This window comes from Pseudophryne corroboree, chromosome 5, assembly GCF_028390025.1.
Source record: "Pseudophryne corroboree isolate aPseCor3 chromosome 5, aPseCor3.hap2, whole genome shotgun sequence".
Classification (NCBI taxonomy): domain Eukaryota; kingdom Metazoa; phylum Chordata; class Amphibia; order Anura; family Myobatrachidae; genus Pseudophryne; species Pseudophryne corroboree.
In genome coordinates this window covers 585,342,491-585,352,025 of record NC_086448.1, presented here as the reverse complement: position 1 = coordinate 585,352,025, position 9,535 = coordinate 585,342,491, and the positions used below count along the sequence as shown (strand labels likewise).

General features: G+C 39.5%; 1 pseudogene; it reads left to right on the top strand.

The window, feature by feature from the left end:
• The first annotated feature begins 8,805 nt into the window (after positions 1–8,805).
• Positions 8,806–8,924, top strand: LOC134930237 (5S ribosomal RNA; annotated as a pseudogene).
• Positions 8,925–9,535: the final 611 nt, after the last annotated feature.

The window sequence follows — 9,535 nt, the reverse complement described above, 5'->3', positions numbered from 1 at the left end:
AAAAAGAAACCCCCCAAGATTTTTACAAAATAAGTCTCCAGACTCTGTGGAGGGGAAAATATCCAATCTTGATTCTGTGGTATACACCAGTTAATTTGCATCCCAACATTAAATCTGATATTTTCTTAATCCCTGAACATGGAGAAACGGGTACAAATTTGGAGGCTTTGGCCCCTAGTTTTTCAGTTTGTCCAGTAATGTGGTAATTATATATTTGCTTGGTTGAAGTCCTTTCCGTTCCACACCAATATAGGAGTGGAGGTGAAAGCTTGTGTGTTGTTACTGATTGCGTGTGCCTCTCTAATTTTTAATCACCTTTCTGACATTGTCCTCTTCCTCTTGCCTCTTCTCATAATGTGAAAAGTCATCAAAGAAGGAGGTGGTATGTTTGTAACTAGCTATGATACGAAGAACTTTGCAAGCTTTTTCCAGGAGGACTACCTGTCTCTGAAATGACGGGACTATTAAACTGCATGTCCTGTTTAAACAACATAAGGGTGGATGGGAGAACCCAAAAAATTCCATCTTGTACCTATTTTTTTTCTTTGCATTATGTACTCTTTGGGGCCTAGTTTTTAAAACTGCCATCCTGTCTGCCACTGCAGTGCCACTCCTAGATGGGCCAGGTGTTTGTGCCCCCCACTTGTGTCACTTAGCTTAGTCATCCAGCTACCTTGGTGCAACCTTTTGGCCTAAAAACAATATTGTGAAGTGTGAGGTGTTCAGAATAGACTGAAAATGAGTGGAAATGAATGTTATTGAGGTTAATCATACCGTAGGATCAAAATTACCCCCAAATTCTGTGATTTTAGCTGTTTTTATGTTTTTTAAAAAAATCATCCAGATCCGAAACCAAAATTCAAAAGGGTGGTTTTGGTAAAACCAATCCAGATCCAAAACACAAGCGGAGATCCAGATCCAAAACTAAAACACAAAACCCGAAAAAGTGTCCCCCACACATCTCTATTTATGATTACATTACTTCATTATTATTTTTAGGAACATGTACAACAGTTGAATTCCTTGTTAGAGAAAAGAAAGCTGAGATTAATAATACATGCCTTCTCAATTTGCAGCAGCAAAGTATGGATGCATTTTACCATCTTTACATAGTTTGCCTTAACAAAGAAAGTCCATGAGAAAAACACACTGAAAACTTTCTGTGTGACTCTTCAGTGTACTTCTCTCTATATATTATGAATTCATTTTCTTTAGAAAAAATAAATAACAAGACTGTAATGTATTGCAACAGTGTAGGTTACAAACTAATACACTAAATTCCATTCCTATATTTGGGATTAGTCATATAGTTCAAGTAATATTAGGCTGCTTATTAGAAAATCATCACTATCTGTAAAGAAAATTAAAATATAAATCTAAAGCAACTTTTAAAGCTTGTGGTCCGTAGATCACAAATAATCCTTGATCCAAGAGAACAAATAATGGATTATTTTTTAATAAAAATCAATCCATGTTAGAGTTTATTGCTGTATTATTGTAGTATTATTATTCTACTACTACCAAACTGAGCTATGTGTTCTAACCTTCCAGATATCTTTAAACTAAATTGTAAAAATAAGAAAATGGAATTCTTGCCCTGTGGGTAAATTATAAAGTGAATTTTCATCATTGTTTTTGTTCCTATAATGTACTATAGCATGAGATGTTTGACATTATATATACATTTGTTATGCAGCTGAATAAACTATATTGTCTCCGCTATAACAAAAGGTATTGTTTGCAGGGTCCTTGATTATATTACAGTCTATTCTCCAGATTGTAAATTCTCATGAGCATGGCCCTTTGTTACTGTATGTTTCACGTCTGTTTCTCCACAACTAGCCATTTGGACACTGTCGGCCCTTTATGCTATTTCTAACTGTATGATTATTTCATGGTTTATATGATTTGTACATGATCTAACTTGTATGTTTACTCCTTCTCTGAGAAATTACACACATCCTGTAGTGGGTTTTCGGTTTTTAGGTCAACGCTCATTAGGTTGACTGCTATTGGACGACATGGATTAGGTCAACAAGGTCATTAGGTCGACCTGGTCACTAGTTCGACATGGCTAAGGTCGACACATGAAAAGGTCTATATATGAGTTTATCACACTTTTTTCAATTTTTGAACCATTTCATACTTTACGATCCACGTGGACTACAAATGGGAATAGCAACCTGTGCCGAGCACAGTGGTAGTGGAGCGAGGCACCTTGCCCAAAGCAAGGCAAGTGAAGTGAGCCATGCGAGGGGACACGGTGCACTAATTGGGGTTCCTGGTCCCTTTACAAAGAAAATGACACCATTTTTATTTTAAACACTCATGTCAAACTTTTTCTATATCGACCTTTTCCATGTCGACCTAATGAAAGTGTCAATCTATTTCAGGTGTAAACCAAGTCACTGTCAACCAATAGTGGTTGACCTAATGACTGTTGACCTAGTTACTGTGGACCTAACAATCCACACCCCCTGTAGTGGTGTAAAACTTTTCTCACATACATTTACACCTCTTTTGTTTTGTTTATTGTTCATGCCTGTCTTGTGCTGCAGAGCTGTCACCTTAGAAACTTTATGATGATTAACAGAGGAAAGCTTGGGTTAACGGACAAAAAAAAATTCCCCAGGTTCAGTAGCACTTGTTTAACATGGAAAGAACATTTCCCATTCAAAGTACTACATCACCATATAATCACTTCACAGATTCAGAATTATGTTTTCAAACTGTGTTCTAAAACATCAGCGTGGAAGAGCTCTGAAGAGAATCAATCACTTCCAAATGCACCTGTACATTCAGGAGCACAACGAAAAGACATGAATCTTTTACTGTGGCTTGGTTCGAACTGGCTTGGGTCCCAGAAGAGATGAGCAAAGTTATGGTGGACTTTTGCACAAATTTCAGAAAACATATTAAAAGATCTGAGACAAAAGCATTCTAATTACTTTTGCTGTATGTTAGAGAAAGTAAAGAAGAACTGTGAGGAATTACAAATGTGGCTTGAGGTAAATATTCCACAATTTAATATTTCAAGCATTTTTGGTTTATATGGTTTTGACAGATGCCACGTAAATAAGGGAATTGGACAAAGAGCTAAAATTCTTTTGTGAAGCAAATTGTGGAATGCTCACCCAGTAGAAAGTGCTATAAATGTGTGCATGGTGAATGCACTTTGATAATAATTGTTGCATTAAAGTTGCTTTATAAAAAGCTAAATAGCCTTCAGAGCCATACAGTAGCTTTTGAAGCTGCTTGTTTTGGAAACAGTTTGCTATTTTTGGCTAAGGAACATCTTTTATATGTCTTGAATTTTGTTGTCTGTTCCGATCTGTAAAAAGACATACTTTATTTTTACTTACCAATTGTTATACTGCTATCAAAGAATTTCACAGCACTTTATCCCTGACTTGAATGTAAGAAAAGACCGAAAGCAAAAGCCATTACCGTATATCCACAGGCTACATTTTGCACAATAAAATAAGAAATGACAAGAGCCTTATCTAACACCACTTTTGTCACATGTAAAAATACCACCCGAGCTTCTCTGACATCCACTTTTAAAATCAGATTAAGTAAATCCGTTATTCAGTGTATAAAATGATCATGATTATTTTCTAGTTAATCCTGAAGAAGTTAGATTAAAGTCTTAATCCTGTGCATACTTAAATTCTGGAGTAAAGATTTTGGGCACCCTCTTTACAGCCATCTGCTTAAGTGGATGATGTAAAATCACATTTTTCTCCTCAATGAATACTTTTCAACGACAAGCATTAGTCTCAGTAGTGAGTGGGATTTTAATTGTAAGAAATTTTATAAACAGCAAGCGAGTGATCTATTTGTTATAAAAAGAAAAAACATTTAACTAAACTGTTAATCAAAATGTGTAAGAGAAGCGTTTAAGCATTAACAACCATTAAGCGTAAGGTATTGAGCACTATAGTAAGTAAAAAAAAAAGAACTGTAAATATGAATCTAGTGTTTGTGAACATAGTACACTCTATCAAAAGTTAATTGTGCAGCAAATACAGCTTATTATTTTAAAAATAGTTGCAGCCCACATGCCAGATGGCATACAAAATAATGTTTCATAGAGAGGTCAAAGTGTTGTTTCATTTTAATTGTTTCTATGTGAATATTATTCTAAAGGTAAGAAAAAATTCTGTCACGTGGACTTTTCACAGTGTATAAAAATATACATGCAGAAACGTATCAGCACCCCGGGTCAGACTTGCATACAGGGGTACAGGGGAAGCCCCCTGCGGACAATACTAAAATATTTTTTTCATATATAGTATAGCTATAATAAATTTGAATGTGTTAATGCTGTAAATGTGCAGCAACATACTGTACATCACTAATATTTTTCTTTTTGTTTTAATTTAGGATCATCTAGTTTAGTATAAAAAAACAGATTCCATATTATTTATTTTTATTTACTTAATATACATTATTTGCTTAATTCAGTAACAAGTTGGACGTGCAAACTTTGGTTGATGTATATAGGCAGGCCCGGCGCTACCTGCTAAGCAAAGGGATGCAGTGCAGGTAGGCGCCAGGCAGTAGAGGCGCTCTACCTGCTCTGCATCCCCGCTGCTGTGCCTGGGCTCCCTGCTGCTGCTGCTGCCGGCTGCCGTGCCTGTCACTGCATGAAAGGCAGCAGCGTCGGCAGCTGAAAGCCTCCTCTCCTCTCCCCCTCCCCTCCTGTGACAGTGACTGATCGGATGGAGGAGGTGGAACTACACGGACTGAGGGGGCAGAGCTAAGTGGGCAGAGGGGGCAGAGCTACACGGGACCATCAGACTGCAGTGCCACAGAGGAGGACATGCTGCTCCAGATCCTGCCAGTCATGGAGAGTAAGTGAGAAAGTGTGTGTGTGTGTGTGTGTGTGTGTGTGTGTGTGTGTATATGTAAGTATGTGTATTTATGTATGTGTATGTGTGCGGGGGGGATGTGAATAACTTGCCCTTCTGTGGGTGTTACATGTAAGCTGCGCTACTACTGGGGCATTACTACTGTGGCATTACGTGTAAGCTGCTCTACTACTGGGGTGTTACTGCTGGGGTCACTACATGTAAGCTGCGCTACTACTGGGGTGTAACATGTAAGCTGCGCTACTACTGGGCCATTACGGTAAGCTGCACTATTACTGGGGTGCTACGTGTAAGCTGTGCTACTACTGGGGTCATTACGTTAAGCTGCTCTACTACTGGGGTGTTACTGCTGGGGCCACTACATGTAAGCTGCGCTACTGCTGGGGTGTAACATGTAAGCTGCGCTACTACTGTGCCATTACGGTAAGCTGCACTATTACTGGGGCATTACGTGTAAACTGTGCTACTACTGGGGTCATTACGTTAAGCTGCGCTACTACTGGGGCATTACGTGTAACCTGCGCTACTACTGGGGCATTACATACAAGCTGCACTACTACTGGGGCATTACATGTAAGCTGCATTACTACTGGGCCGTTACGTGTAAGCTGCGTTACTACTGGGGCATTATGTTAAGCTGCACTACTACTGGTTCATTACGTTAAGCTGCGCTACTACTGGGGCATTACATGTAAGTTGCGCTACTACTGGGCCGTTACGTGTAAGCTGAGCTACTACTGGGGCATTACATTAAGCTGCTCTACTACTGGGGCGTTACACGTAAGCTGCGCTACTACTGGGGCATTACATGTAAGCTGCGCTACTACTGGGGCATTACGTGTAAGCTGCACTACTATTGGGGCATTACGTTAAGCTGTGCTACTACTGGGGCGTTATGTGTAAGCTGCACTACTACTGGGGCGTTACATGTAAGCTGCACTTCTGCTGGACAATTACTGGTAAGCTGTGCTACTATCAGGGCATTACGTTAAGCTGTACTACTACTGGGGCATTACGTGTAAGCTGCGCTACTACTGGGGTGTTACGTGTAAGCTGCGCTACTACTAGGGCATTACATTAATCTGCGCTACTACTGGGGCGTTATGTGTAAGCTGCGCTACTACTGGGGTGTTATGTGTAAACTGCGCTGTAGCCAACTTGGAGTTATTATCATTATAAAGGGAAATCTGATATTTTGCTATCTAGATGTATACCTTATGCTATGGGGACTTATGCATAGCAAATGTTCTCTTCAATGGCACTGGAAAGAAAAGGATTTTCCATTACTGTTCTTAACTAAGCTACTTACTTTTATTTGCAATTTAGCACTGTTTATTTTGTGGTTTAACAAATAAAAATTATTCTGTTGTTTTTGAAATAATTATCTTGTGTTAAACACACTGAAGAGAGACCTACCCGTATTAGATAATAATACTAAATGTCTGTCTCTCCCATGCACACTAAGAAACATGGGGAGGCATGCTCTGTTCTCACTGGTCCCAGATACAGAGGACACCAGGGACTGCTACCCACTAAATACATTACACATCATAGATTAGAATCCCCACATATTCCAAATATGCCATATGGAGATAGCCGGCATACTCAGTGCACTGCAGGTGGATGTACAAGCTGGAACTGGCCAAACTGTAGTAGCTGATGCATGTCCTGCAAAAGTATATGTGTGAGCACTCACATGCTTTATTACATTTAGTCAAGCAGTGGGTACAAAAGGCAAATTAAAACAAAAGATCCCATAAATTGCTTGAAAGACAGAAAGAGAGAATGAGAAAGTAAGGTGCCAGTTCAGAAAATAGGGTTCTTAGCGGAGGGGGGGGGGGGGGGGGGTTGGGCAAGGTGGCAGGACAGAAAAAAGGTGTTGCATATGGCAGGGTAGTCAGGAAAGGTCTCAAGTGAGAGAGAGGGTAGGTGAATTACTTAAAGGGCTAATCTTGTAATCTTCCTACCCTCCTGAATTTCCTTACCTTCCTCAAATTCATTATCTATTGACAACACTGCCATCTCTTCAAGCCTGGAGGTGCACAGTCTTGGAGTTATCTTTGACTCCACCCTATCCTTCAAACCTCACATTCAGTACCTCTGTCAGTCCTGCCATTTCCACCTCAGAAATATTTCCAGGCTCAGACCCTTTCTCACACACCTAAAACTCTCATCCACTGACTGGTCACCTTTTGACTGGACTACTGTAACCTCCTCTTATCTAGCCAACCTGTCACCACCTGTCTCCACTCTAGTCTGTTCTCAATGCTTCTGCCATTTCATCTTCCTCTCCATACACACTACACCTGCCTCTCCTCTCCTAAAAGCCTTTCAGTGGCTCCCCTTCCCCTGCAGAACCCAGTTCAAACTCTTCACACTTACTTCCTAAATGCTCACCTAATCATCTCCTATTTACATAACTGGCCCACCCACTTCACTTTTCAAATTAATGCTACCTTTCCTCTGAACTGATTACATCCTCCCACTCCCACCTCCAACATTTTGGCAGTACTTCTCCCTACAACTGGAACACTCTCCCTCTACAGATTAGCATCTCAACCTCTGTACAAAATTTCTCAAGGCCCACTTCTTTATAAAATCTGTTCAGCTCTCATCCTAAGTGTTAAGTTCGATTAACTTTCAGGAAGAAAAGCAATACCTTAAATACAGAAATGTTCAGGCCTCTGCGACCACTAAGCGTGTGTAAACCCCTATGAAATGTGCACACGTTGCGTAAGCACGCCATCACACTGTAAGCACCAAGTAGCTACACGTGCGGCGGAATACACTTTATAACCCCTAACAGGAAAGGAACACGATACCAATTGTATATGTAATGTTGAGGTACAACCCAGCAACAAGTATTTACTTAAAAGGGGGTTCACAGAGAAATACAACAATACAAGAGAAAAGAAGCTATAACCAATGACCAGAGCTTAGCTTCCAAGATCAGATGAGATTAGGCGTCTCCTGTGGAGTATGGCAGTAAACGGCTGGATGAGAGAGTACTCATCCCTGGTAAGTAGAAATGTGCTTCTTCTGTCCAGACAAAGGAAATACCGCAATAATTAGTCTCTCTTTTTACAGAGACAAGGGCTGGATGAGAGGGCACATAAGCACAGGTGTGCAAGAATATGTAAGGAAGAAGAAGTAGCAATTTATGCCAACATGGTAATATTAATAATGCTGCCCCAGTGGACGCTTACGTAACCAGGATACACCAGGAGGTACGGGCTGCGCGCCACCCTATCTCATCACCAGACGGACCGTTTCACCTCTTTAGAGGCTTGTTCATTGCCACTGGGGCAGCATTATTACTATTATCAGCTTACTAGAAATATATGCACCATTCATATGTACAACCCACAAATTGGTTGTGGTTTCTTTTGCTTTAATACATTTCTGCTAAAACTTATATTTAAAATAGGAATTTTTCTTTTTTATAACTTTTTCTTACTGCTCATCTGTGTTAGACAGCAACGTGCATATATGTCCCCCTTCTAAATAACAAGTATTGCTGCTATCATTGAATTGCCTGGTTTCCATGTTTGTGGTCCGTTTTTTTGACATTCACGAAACATTTATCCGGGCTACTGTTTGTCATGTATTTTTAGACATATATTTTATACACTCTGGATGACTTGTGTTTATATAATTGGCATTTCTTTGTTATGGTCTACATTTTGAGATATATGCTTACATATTCAGATCTTCTGACAGATGTTCTTTTTCTATTTTCTTATATACCCAATTTATGCCATGTTGGCATAAATTGATACTTCTTCCATATTCTTGCACACCTGTGCTTATGTGCCCTCTCATCCAGCCCTTGTCTCTGTAAAAAGAGAGACTAATTGTTGTGGTATTTCCTTTGTCTGGACAGCAGAAGCACATTTCTACTTACCAGGGATGAGTACTCTCTCATCCAGCCGTTTACTGCCATACTCCACAGGAGATGCCTAATCTCGTCTGCTCTTGGAAGCTAAGCTCTGGTAGGCCTGGTTAGTACTTGTTTTGGTGACTGCCAAGGAATACCAGGTGCAGTAAACAGCCTTGCTGGAAAGCAGAAGGAATACTCCCTCATTATCTCTTCTATAATTTCTCTACATTAATCATTTATAATATCTCAGAGCTGTCTGTACAAGTATTTTGGGAATAGAAAATTTTCCTTTATTTAACATAACCCACATCTTTTTTCTCCATCATAACCATTAAGCAGATTGTGACACCACTGTTAGATATCTAAACAGAAGGTGAAGCAACATCAAATTAGGCAACAAACCATTCCTTTTTCTTTACAACATCAGTAATCCTTAATGGTGCTGTATCTACCCCTCGGGACACCACTGTATAGGAGGGAAAAGCCATCTACTTGTTTGTAGATATATGTTGGGCTACCCTCTTTAATATACAAAGAAACTTTTCACCCGGGCAGTATTTACTGTTTTTTTCATATGTGTGTATATATATGTATACAAATATTTAGTATAATTTTTGTTTGTCACACTAAGTTAAATTTTAATGTCTATAAATTTTCATTAAGAGTGTCCCAGCACAGAGTCTTTCTTTTTTCTTTCATTTTTACATGGCTTAGGTCAGGATTCGCATGGAATTTTCTCTGTATGATAATACTCGCAAAAAAAACATTTGAATGATTAAGG